Source organism: Antedon bifida, chromosome 2 (assembly GCF_963402885.1).
Source record: "Antedon bifida chromosome 2, ecAntBifi1.1, whole genome shotgun sequence".
NCBI classification, from domain to species: domain Eukaryota; kingdom Metazoa; phylum Echinodermata; class Crinoidea; order Comatulida; family Antedonidae; genus Antedon; species Antedon bifida.
Genome location: NC_136227.1, coordinates 3,617,567 through 3,626,065, shown reverse-complemented (window position 1 = coordinate 3,626,065; position 8,499 = coordinate 3,617,567). Strand labels below are relative to the sequence as shown.

At 35.8% G+C, this 8,499-nt stretch overlaps 1 pseudogene; it reads left to right on the top strand.

The window, feature by feature from the left end:
• The first annotated feature begins 1,984 nt into the window (after positions 1-1,984).
• LOC144836344 (5S ribosomal RNA) lies at positions 1,985-2,104 on the top strand (annotated as a pseudogene).
• Positions 2,105-8,499: the final 6,395 nt, after the last annotated feature.

Here is an 8,499-nt window from a genome sequence, read left to right as displayed (position 1 = left end):
AATCAATATGATAATTCCAGAAAGAGTCATCAATACATAAAGACGGAACTACTGTTATTAATACATATTGTACCTATATTTCCCACATAGTATATATACTATTAATACATAATCGTACCCTTTCCACACAGTATTTACAACCTTTTATAAAGAATGTTCGTTGTTGTGTTAAGTTAATATTATTCTCTTTTACGTATAGATAGATGGATAGTTGTGTGTGCGTTAATCACACACTTACACTTGTGTAGGCTTATATACTTTCTCTCTCATTGGTTGAAAGTTGTTAAAATATAGTTCGCTGTAATTTAACACTGTCTGCTTTATGACTTAAGGCCAATTTACACAGGCGAGCGGTAACGTCAAGCGGAGGCATAATGTATATTTTGTTCGGCCTATTTAAACTTTTTTCGAAGACCAAATGTTCCCAAGACTGTAGGTATAGGCCTAGCCCTACTGTAACTAAAAATGACAATTATTAGGCCATATTGGACTCTTCTCCCGTTCATTATCAAGCTGATGACGTAACATCCGAGATGACCGAAAATGACATTATGACGTGACGTAACGCTGAGACGATGCTTGACACATTAAAGCCGATTTTCCACTAGGCGAATTTTTTCGCGCGAATCGAAACCGTCAGCTTATACGCATGCGTAGAGAATTATTTGGAAGATGGAAACATAACTACGCATGTGCATAAGCTGGCGCTTTCGATTCGCACAAACAAATTCGCCTAGTGGAAAATAGGCTTAATGACATGACCTCTTCCTCACCACTCCGACGATTGAATCTCCGAATTATTTAATTTATTTCAAAAGGTGTATATAAATCCTAGTCCGTTTTCACATTAATGTAGTAATATGTATATAATAATTGATGTAATATAACTATATATGTAAAATGATCCATAAAATAACAAAAATAAAGATATTTATTATACAGTATATAAATGATGTAAATTGCTATTATATTTATGGGGTTTGTCTTTCGTATGTTATAACCCAAGTTGATAGAAGTACATTATATTAATTATTAAATAAATTAACGAATACTATGTATTGTATTATTTTTGCGTGTCAAATAAATACACTCATATCATGACCAAATACTTTATTAATACTGTAGAATCATTGATAAGGCCTACTGTAATAATATAGACGCATTTATTAAAAAATAATGCTGTTAAAAGTGTCAAAAAATTGTCGGTCAGACGTTGCCACAGAACTTCTTCTCCAAATAACTATCTATCAATCTATATTATTCATCTATGCCAATTATATTGCCATCATCAAACAGTTGCTGAAAACCCATCTCTTTCGTATAGCATAAAATGACGTAATTTCCACCTTGTTTCGAGCCTTGTGGTCGTAGCGCTTTAGAGAAAATTTATTTTGGTTAAGCGCTATACAAAAGACATTATTGTTATTAAAAGCCTAACTCAAATCAATTAATATTAAAATCTTCAACTATCATTATCATCAATTCACCAACAAAGAATACAATTAGCGACACTCAGTAATTGTAACGTCTTTCAACAAATATCATTTTATTTATTTCCGTTGTAAAATCCTCCTTTATTCAGCGGTTAGTGTGATTCATTATTTTATAAACCGAACCCATGCGGTTTACGTCGGTTATACATTTCTACCTTTATGACAAGCTATTAATTATTCATTCATTTCTTTATCTCGGATAGTACATCCATATACAAATCATAAAAAAAACAAGCAGAGAAACAATTTTACCAGAAAATTAACAATATAGACCTAAGCAAGTTCCACAAAACCAACCTAAAATATCCTAAAATACCAATTTGCACCAATCGCTAATGTAGGTTGGATTGTGGAAGTACGTTAACTATGGTTTGAATGAGACTATTACAACTGTCATGAATTCTGTTCTTAAAACTATGTATGAGTTCCTCCAATATTCATAGAAAGAGGGAACGTTATTCGTTACAAACATCATGCTTGCGCTATTATATAGATACGGCTTTACCACGTTGAAACACCGGTTCTCGTCAGAGATCACCGAAGTTAAGCGACGTTGGGCCTGGTTAGAGCTTGGATGGGAGACCATCTGGGAATAGCGGGTGCTGTATACGGAGCTGGGGTCCCGTTAGGCATTTGAAATCAGCACTGCTGACTCTTATGGCAGCCCCTGCATCTAGTATCTGCCTCAGACCTCTGGTCAAGGTGGGCACTGGACGAGAGAGAGAGAGAGAGCCCTTGATCAATGTTAGGACCAATCAAGGTGCTTTAAACAGTCCTGGCTTTGTTTGTATCAAACCTGTAAGTTGCGGTAATTATTGCTGTTGGTTTCGATTGAATAAAATAAAATAAATAAAAAAATATATCTAGGCAATTTCAGAAGCGTAACCCGTTATTAAAGCAAACTCTAAATGAGTTGACAGTATCCTTCACATAGAGTCATATAGTACGTTAACGCAATGTGTTATTTTAAATAACTGACATTTCACTTCAACAGAACATTTGGAGAATGTCCTGCATAATGTATTGTCTCTGATAGAGCTCGATACTATTTCCTAATATCATTCATCATGCATAGAGTTACCTTTATGACAAGTTATAAATTAGATTAGACGAAGATAGAGAGAGGGATGGGTTGGGGAGAGATGGGCTAGAAACTAGACGAGAGGGTAGTAAATTACCATAAGCCGCAATGACCAACGGAAAGTGTAATTTTAAAATAAAAAGATAGATCGTTTTGATTTTATAGTGTAAATTATGCTAAGATACTGTAATTCGGTTAAGATAAGTTAATCGTATTAAAACACCTTAATAGATATAAATTGATAAATATTGAACATTGGTGTAAAAATGAGTTATATGGTGACGTCATTCTGGTGTAGTACGCATGTAAATGAAGGTGGTTGTTGACCGGGAAAATTAATCAGTTTATTTGAAATACTCGAATTGTCACACCAACTACAATTCAGTATGTGCCCAAATATGGTAGTGATATGCCCAAATATGGTAGTGATATGACATCATTGAGTCCATATATGGGCACAACACATTTTTGTCACATAAGTGTGATATAGTCTAGATAGACAGAGCTTAATATGCATATTGTGTCGTTTCTGTAATCGACGAAACTGTGTCGAAGCGCGTACGAATGTCTTCGCATGCGCACAAACTAATTCTGTTTTAATAAAGCTGTGTCTACACTATGGACTCAATGACGTCATATCACTACCATATTTGGGCACATTTTTTGGCAAACTAGTTTGATAGTGTAGACAGAGCTTTAGTCGTCGTGAAAAGCTACCGTACCTCCTATTGAGATTTGACTTGTGATTCATTTCAAAAGTTCAAATCAATAAATAGGCCTATGCATTTCAAAATTACACATTTCATGAAAACAAACGATAAATATAATTACAGATTTGAACGTTACGTGATGTGCGTTTTATCGGCATAATTGAAAGTAGAATGACGAGAATTCTGAATTATTATTGAACGAGAAAATAGATTTTAATCTGCCAATCAAAAAGTTCACAAGATTGACTAAACTAAATCTGAGAATAAAGATATGGATATTGGATACAGTACTTACGCTCTGTCTACACCATGGAGGTAAATTTTATAACTCCATGGTCTACACTATCAAACTTTATGTGACAAAAAAATGTTTGCCCATATATGGACACGATATCACTACCATATTTGAGCACATCACACTTTTTTGTCAAACTAGTTTGATACGGTAGTGTACAGAGCTTAAGGAAAACAATCAATACAATATAATAGATACGAATGAGATCGAAATGTTCAAGATTTGTATTTATATAGTATTAGCGACTTACGCAGCTGTTGAGGGAAGTCATCTTCTGTGTACGCTAAGAAACATAGGCCTACGAGTATGGGCAGAATGACTTTAAGACTAATGGTGTCCGTGAAAATGAAAGGCCTCTAATAATAATATAAAAGTATGAATCAATGGATAAAGAGAAACAAAGAGATGCAGCAAAATATAGACAATAACTTAAGCTCTGTCTACATTACCAAACTTAATGTGACAAAAAATGACATATATAGACATGATGATGTCATATCACTACCATATTTGGGCATATCACTACCATATTTAGGCACAAGATTTAAAAGTACTGAGAAACAAACTGACTATTGAAAACGTTGGCAATGGATGATCATGAACAAAATAACCGACCAATTTGAACTTACTTTCATTTTGATAGATGAAGCGTCAAAGGGTGCTTCTCTTCGACAATGAACTTCGGTGAAATAATCAAAATGCGTAAGACATAATCATAATGTGTTAAGAAGCCGTTAAAAGCATGTATTTAATGTGAGATGTCATTATTTAACACAACAACACGTTTGTAATGTATAAAATGGTACGGTGTGGATTAGTTTAATGAAAGTTAAATGCACATTACTAACGCATTCATACCAAGAGTTTCATACAAACACTTCAAAAGTGTATTTTTGTGAGGGAAACAGTCGATTTGGGTAGCAAGTTCATATTCGTCCAATTGGACAGGGCCGTGGTTCCTGTTAATATCTGTCTCCAGATAGGAACCTAATGACAGAGATATCGTGTATTAAAAGTACAGTTAGATAGGTATCTGGTAGACTGGCAACAGTCTTCCCACAGAGAGTCTAGTGACAGCCACAGAATCGGGTGCTATCTGAGTGAATCGACTGATATTGGTTAGCCCGATGCAGAATAATAAGGGCTGAAAATAGACAAGGTTATACCCCACTCTCTCCGAAAGATGCACTTTGTTCTTTTTAAGTTCACACGAGCACTGGACAGACAATGTTCTTATACCACCATACCAATATCCGAGGAGTTGCTTGTGTGCCGATAGGATATTATGACCGTGGTTTGAGTGGATAGAAATTCTATCTCACTCGAACTCAAACAATTATAAATTCTACTCTGATTAATTGTATAGATATTACACTTTAAAAGACACTAAAACAACATTCACACTTGTTTTGTTAATTTTCTATATTATTAAGAAAACGGAGTCGTCTTCCGTGTGAATTGATGAAGTGTGAATGCAGCTTTATTAGCTATCGTGCACATCTCGAGCGTACCACCACGTGACCACTGAAGAGACATGTGAACGCACCAGAGTCTGTCTGTACAATCCCCTGAATTATAAGTCAAGTCAAGCTATCGTGCACATCATTGGTGGAGAGACGGTAATGTGAACGCACCAGAGTATCTACAATCCTCTGAATTAGAAGTCATGTCAAGATATCGTGCACATCGCGAGAGTACCACCACGCACATCATTGGTGGAGAGACGGTAATGTGAACGCACCAGAGTCTGTCTGTACAATCCCCCTGAATTAGAAGTCATGTCAAGCTATCGTGCACATCGCGAGCGTACCACCACGCACACCATTGATGGAGAGACGGTAATGTGAACGCACCAGAGTCTGTCTGTACAATCCCCCTGAATTAGAAGTCATGTCAAGCTATCGTGCACAGCGCGAGCGTACCACCACGCACATCATTGGTGGAGAGACGGTAATGTGAACGCACCAGAGTCTGTCTGTACAATCCCCCTGAATTAGAAGTCATGTCAAGCTATCGTGCACAGCGCGAGCGTACCACCACGCACATCATTGGTGGAGAGACGGTAATGTGAACGCACCAGAGTCTGTCTGTACAATCCCCCTGAATTAGAAGTCATGTCAAGCTATCGTGCACATTGCGAGCGTACCACCACGCACATCATTGGTGGAGAGACGGTAATGTGAACGCACCAGAGTCTGTCTCCACAATCCCCCTGAATTATAAGGCAAATTAAAGCTATTTGATTTATAGATACCTGAATGTAATTGCAATCAGAGAAACGTTTGTCGTGGGTGATCGTCCGTTCACCCGACTACAAATAATGCTACCCTCATTATACTGGTTTATAATATCAATTTAATTGAAATCGGGATGACAGCCCGGATGACAGCTAAAGTCATATACTGTATATTTTTGATTGGTTTTCGAATCCACAGCAGCGCAAAATACTTATTATTATTTCGAACTATTATTGTCCAATAGACTGAATTTAATTGTTGAATGTAACGTTATATGGTATGTGGAAGGGAGGTGATAAGGGAAAAGTTAAAATGCAAGGTTACACTAACTAGATGGAATACAGTGGCACGGCTATGAGCGCTAACTTGCTAAACCCAGGGGCCCCCGGAGCTTATGAATGGGGGAGGGGGTGAGGGGCTCTGAGCAGTGCCCAGAGGAAAGAACAGACATTGAAATATGTCGAAAAGGCTAAAAACGTCCGAGGCCTCCAGCTTTTGAGGGCCAGGCCTGAGTCTGTGTTACGCCACCGATGGAGGAAGCTTTTGAAAAGATGTAAACAACAATTAGGCCTACCACAAGGAGAAACGTGAGCGCTAACGCCATTTTGTATATACCATAAAGTATAAATAAATATCGATCATTGTTTTGAAGAACTGAACTAAAAACCCACCGCTCATTAGCTATAAAAAACACCTAAAATACAAAGCTGTTGTTTTAAAACAGCGGTATTACGTCATTATAACGTCACACGTAAATTGGTCACATAGCACTTATCTTATTGTTGTAAGACTGAGGTTTCCAGTAATTAGTTGATAATTGTACCACGGGGAAACACGCTGTCTGGTTTCAGGTAGATATTGAAATACATTTTCAGAATAAATTTTCCATAACAATGCCTGTGTTCTTTGATTAGTTTCTGGAAAAAGGCAATGATGTATTACGTAAATTGGTTGGAATGAATATTTTTATTGGCTAAATTATTCCAATAAGTGGGGTGTCACTTAAGTCAGATTTTAAGGTATTTTTTAGATACAATGACCAAACAACATTTTAGAATATTTGTTGTAAACAAAATCACAGTGTTATTCATTCATTCAGTCATTCATTCATTCGTTTCCTTTATTTCGTCCATAAAGATTTCGATTCGTTCATAAAGATTTCGATTCACTCAGATAGCACCCGATTCTGTGGCTGTCACTAGACTCTATGTGGGAAGATTGTTGCCAGTCTACCAGATACCTATTTACATCCATACAAAGCATACAAAACAAAAAGAGAACAAATTGCACTAGAAAATTAACAATAGCAACTTCCACAAATCCAATAAACCTACAATAAAAATCAGCATCAGTATTTTAATATTAAAATTTGTAAAGTTATTTTTTCGCTTTAATGGGTGTGTCCCACATTTATTCGACCCTTCATATACATATTTTCATAAAATAATAAATAAAATATGGTTATTATAATACCAACCAGTGTCTAATTACTCTTGCTATTTTCTCATTATATTCATTTTCTCAGTTGGGCCTATAATTTTTAATTCTTGCAAACATTCTTAAAAATGTTATATTACCTTCAATTGCATTTATCCTTAATTCTAAAAATCTTTCTATACACTTTCTAACATACTAAAAGCTGTAGTAAATAAAGTGCTCAGAGACGAGGAACCGATTTTGTTCCCTTCAGACTATTTCTTCTTTTTTTTATTCCAGAAATAACTTTCTGAATTTGTGTGTTGAAAGAAGTGTTTGACAATACTGTATAAGATTTATTTTGTCTTGAAGCAACAGAAATATTTACCTTTATCTGCTTTCTAATTTTCTAGGACGAATAATTTAAAACAAGAGGACTTATTTGATTAACTCATAAGCTAGTCACACCCACATAATAATACGGCTAACTATACGGTAGCACAAGAGGATCAAAGACGAAACGCCGATAATTCTCATTTTTGATATAGCTATTGACACAGAGTTACCTTATAATGTATTTCTGTGTTTTATTATCATCCTCCGACAAGTAATATGCCTTTGCCGAGTGTTTACGTTATAACAGCTTCGTATAATATAACCGCACGTAATTTGTAAAAATTTATTTTTAGCCGGGAGGAAAATTAAATCCAAGAGATTCAGAATATAAACGTTACCACTAATCTTCAACAACCCACACATGTATTAATACACCATCTACAAGAATACGGTGAATTGAAACAAAAAGGTTTTATATTAAAACTCTTACGACGATTGCATTACATGGTTCATAAATATACATTTCGATTTCCGAAAATATTATAATATTTTTGGAAATCGAAATGAACAAGATCGCTATTATGATACAGCTTATTGTCGGAGCTTTTTTTTAGTCAAAAAGCTCCACAAAATTACACTAAATGGATAGAATACATTAAACAATATAAATCCAGGTATAGCTATTACCTTATAGATTAGTTTTAAATATAACATATTTCGGTAACTATCAGCAAAACCTTTGTTAAGAGGACGTTTCCCCGCGTGAGGCGAACACAAGGGACACCCTTACTATGGGGACACCCTTACTATGGGGACACCCTTATTAAGGAGACGCTTTACTGGGTCGGTCCTGAAGGTGTCCCCCTTAAACAACAATGACTATACTATATGAAGGCCATACCTACACGTACGTATTATCTACTTTAAAACG